General features: G+C 38.1%; 1 long non-coding RNA gene across 1 annotated transcript; it reads right to left on the minus strand.

The window, feature by feature from the left end:
* Positions 1 to 240: 240 nt before the first annotated feature.
* On the minus strand, positions 241 to 2918 carry LOC143697043 (uncharacterized). The gene is made up of 2 exons (XR_013186151.1): positions 2661 to 2918; positions 241 to 540 (listed from the first exon to the last, which is right to left on the minus strand). It is a non-coding gene; the product is annotated as an uncharacterized LOC143697043 (long non-coding RNA).
* Between the last annotated feature and the right edge of the window lie 1489 nt (positions 2919 to 4407).

Genomic DNA, 4407 nt, shown 5'->3' on the forward strand with positions numbered 1-4407 from the left:
TTCACAGCAAGTAATATACATGATTTTTACTGTTTACTGTTACAATGTTGTAAAATGTTGTAATCAATTACAATTTACTGTATATTTACTGCAACTCAGTTGCCAGGAATTTCCTGTAATTTTACAGGACAGAATTACAATTTAATATTGTATATATTAATACAATATATCCTGTTCTTTGTGAATACTACAATAAATAGCCATAATTTACCGTATTAGCAAATAAAAACACAACAATAGTATCTTTTCTGTTTCATTAAACTTATATTAACAACCACATATTACAAAAGTATACACTTTTTTTCATACATTAACAAAAATAAAGTTTTGTGTCACTGACGAAGATCACTTCCAGACATCCATACAGCAGATCATCAGGGGGAACATGGTGATATGGAACTTGAACTGGGCAAGTTGTTCAGTACTTAGCCCATCAACTCTAAGTCCAGGAGTTTTCTAAGAAGGGTGCAAACAGGTGCGTTAAGCCCTTGTCTCTTCTCTGCTTTACTGCCAGTCTGGGAGTTGATTCCACAAAAAGCTCTGAAAGAGAGGAAAAAAAGTTCAAAGTTTTCATATCTGTTAAATAATGTAAAAAAAAACCTAAGTAACCTATTCCTATACTTGCTCATAAAAGAAAATGACTGATGTATTTAACATTCACAACCTTTAGAATTACATTGGCTTTTACATTGTTTTTCTTACATATATGTCATTATATGCATCTACTGTATATTGTATGTCACTTTGGACAAAAGCATCTGCTAAATACCTTAACCATACTTAAGGTATACCATACTTAAAAATAATTTAATGAATTAATGAAAGTCGTAATGTTAAAACTGCTGTCCGTCAAACTCTTCTGTTTACACATAAATGTCCTGCAGGGGAATACCAACCCTAGGTAGAACAGAGACTTAAAGGGATAGTTCACCCAAAAATGAAATTTCTGTCAGTTATTACACTCCCTCATGTTGTTCAACCCCGTAAGACTTTCGTTCATCTTCAGAACACAAATTAAGATATGTTTGATTATCTGAGAGCTGGATCAGTCCTCCATAGGCTTCTATTATAATTGAAACTGGCCGGCCCAGAAAAGTTAGTAAAAACATTGTTAGAATAGTCTGAGTGACTAAAGTGGTTCAACCTTAAGTTTATCAAGCGACGAGAATACTTTATAGGCAAAAAAAAAAAAACTTTATTCAACTATTAATTTCTTCCGTATGGGCTTCCGAGTTTACAATGCTCATTCCGGTGAACCCTTTTGTTGCTCAACACTCTTTTCGGTGAGGATTTTCAGTGCGAGAGATATTTGTTCGCGTGACACTGAAATCGAACGCTACTTCAGTGATCCATGCATCTCTGTAATCCAGGACCCTCAACTATGATGGAAGGTAAATGAGAATCGGTTTACAAAGCTGAGCATCATTGTCCAGTGGCACTGTTCCTGCGCCGTCTGTTCCAACGGAGTGCGTTTTTTCCACTGCCGGGCAATTGTGAATAAACTCCGCTCACGCCTCTCACCTGAGCACGTAGTAGACCAACTTATCTTTTTGAACAACACTATGTAGGCTGTAGCCTATGTTTAAAGGTTGTATCAGTCATTTCAGGCCCAAAAAAGGCAGAAACATAAATGATCACATTCATCTAATCTTTCCTAACGATCCGCTAGCTGCCCGCTAGCTGAGTGGTGGTGTACCCATTTGTTTTGTGTGCAGATTTCAGAGCGTAGGCTGCCTACAGAGATGCGGTTTTTGGACCGCATGCTTATGGGGCGGGCAGCTAGCGGATCGTTAGGAAAAATTAGGTGAATGTGATCATTTATGTTTCGGCCTGAAATGACTGATACAACCTTTAAGTTTCATCAGTCGTGATAAATAGGCCTATACAGGATGTGTTTTTTGTGTGTGTTTGTTTAAATAAATGATTTTGTCTTTTTTATTTACCAATAGCTGTTTGTTACATTTGTTAAATGAAAAAGCTGTTCATTTTTGTTGTATAATAAGAACAGTTGAAATAGGCTGCTGAAGTAGCCTAACAATGAAGAGAATGTTTTATTTACTGTTGAATAAAGTAGCCTAAAAGTATTGTGTGATGATGAACCATCAATCATGTGTTGGTCAGTAAGTTAAGTCTGTTCTACTCTAACTAAAGTGTAATTTTAGCCAATATACTGTAAAATAACATTGTTTTATCAGAAAGTGCTAATGTAATCCAAAATATTGCTAAAATATTAAATTGATATAATTGTCTCTATGCGGGCACACCCCGCCACCTCCCTTTGAACAAGCCCCGCCCCCAAATAAACCCCACTCCCCGAGTAATCGAGTACTCCTTTTTAAATAGTAAAACCAACATGAAAAAGAATCATTATAAAATCGTTATAACTGTTTTGATCCCACAGCTGTTCACGACTCCCCCCAAGGTTTGTGTCAATTTCTAATTCGAATAACAGAGTTGATGGAAAAGCTCTCCAATAAGAGGATTTTTATGGCAATTTTTTAAAAAAAAAAAATATTTTTTAATTGGATGGAAACCTGTCTATTGAAATCAACGCATAAAATATATCATAGAGCCTAACAATACTGGACAAAAAGATCATGGGGCGTTATGAGAATGATGGATCTATTTTCTTTATTAGTGTGTAAACAGTTTAAACATACCTTTGTATAAATTCAAGAGTCCCTGAAGCGTCTTTAGGGTACTGCATGTTAAACAGCATGTTAAACAACGTAGTAAGCAGCGAAGGTTGCAGCCACTCCATTCAAAAGATTGTTGTGGGGCCCCATCACAATCGTCCCTTCCATGGACATCATCCACTTGTCTGCACTTAGTGTCTCTCCTGAAATACATTAACACAATATGATAACTAAAAGAGCTTCTACACTACTTCCGACGTCATAGTTGTACTGCAAGTTGCACTTTGAATGCAAGAAGACTACGTATGGTAACTTGGCTGGAAGCTAGAATTTAAGGGTGTATTCACACCAGGAAAGTCCGATAGTTCACTTGCTTTGGTCCGGACCAAATACAATATATTTTTTTATTTTTATTTTTGGTACGGTTCGCTTTCACACTGCTCTTTTTGCAAGTGAACCAAAATGTGTAAACAAAACCACACATGTGTCGTGCCGACGCGGTGTCATTGGTTGTTGCGTTAAATCTTACCCAGATACAATAGTGCTATTTTCTGATTGGCTAACAACACCAGAGGAGACGCGCTTGATTCCTACCGGTTCCACAGTGAGAGCGGCGCGGCCAGAGTTTTGGGCGCTGCGGCATATTAAATATATTACAAATAGTTTTTCAGCGTGAGAAATACAATGTGTGGCGGGAGAGCGTGACAAAAGACCGAAATGAGTTACTGTCACGCTCAATGCGTGACACTTGAGAGCCCTGTCACTCATTCATTCATTCCATTCCAATGATGCACACACGACGCGCAGAAAGACGCGCAACAGTATCGTGTGGCCAGACAGCGCGCCGGAATGGAATGTAGTAGGCTACAACAGATCTCTTTCCCATAACGCAACTCCGACTATGGAAGCCTGTTAACTCAAAGGCGCAGTGCTTTCTTGCAATTGGCTCTGTTCATGTTCACACCGTAAACGAACCGTACCAGAGTTCGTTTGGAACCGTACCGAGACAACCTCTTCAGCTGGGTCTCGGTTCGGTTGTTTGGTCCGCACCCGAGTTCGATTGCAGTTCGATTCACACCTGCCCAAAAGGTCCGCACCAAGGGGGTAAACGAACTAGAGTTCGATTCAATCGAACCAAACAAGGCAGGTTTGAATACACCCTTACTTTGTGTTAAATATGGAAATTTTTTCTACACAAACTCTTCGTTTCAGAAGGCCTTTATTAGGCGTGTGGAGTAATTTTATGATGGATGGATGCACTTTTTTGAGCTTCAAACTAATGGTTGAAATTCACTGCCATTATAAAGCTCAAGTGTCAGGTTTTTGTTTTATATAACTCAGATTGTATTTATCTGAAAGAAGTCAGTCAGACACCTAGGATGGGTTGAAGGCGAGTAAATCATGGGGTCATTTTCCTTTAAAAGTAAGTGTGCTGGGTAGGGTCTCTCTCTGGATGTCAGCAGCTGTGGCAGAGGGCTAGGGAATACACATTTTTTAAACATTACAAAATGTTTTACCAAATACACAACAAATACCAATTAAAAATATATTATTATTTTAATATTCCATACAGTCTGCAAGGCAGTCACATATAATTTGAGACAAGCAAAATGGTCTACTCAACACAGAAGGAAAGAAATAGTAAGTTTAAAGTATGTTCTTGGGCATTCTGGCACACCACACAGATATACGAAATTAGCGCTATTATTATGGAGCTTAATGTGCTGAATAAACTTAAGCACTGTATCAAAAACACTTCCGCACGTGCTAA

This window comes from Siphateles boraxobius, unplaced genomic scaffold, assembly GCF_051911475.1.
Source record: "Siphateles boraxobius isolate OS27281-9 unplaced genomic scaffold, OSU_SipBor_1 31, whole genome shotgun sequence".
In the NCBI taxonomy this organism is placed as follows: Eukaryota; Metazoa; Chordata; class Actinopteri; order Cypriniformes; family Leuciscidae; genus Siphateles; species Siphateles boraxobius.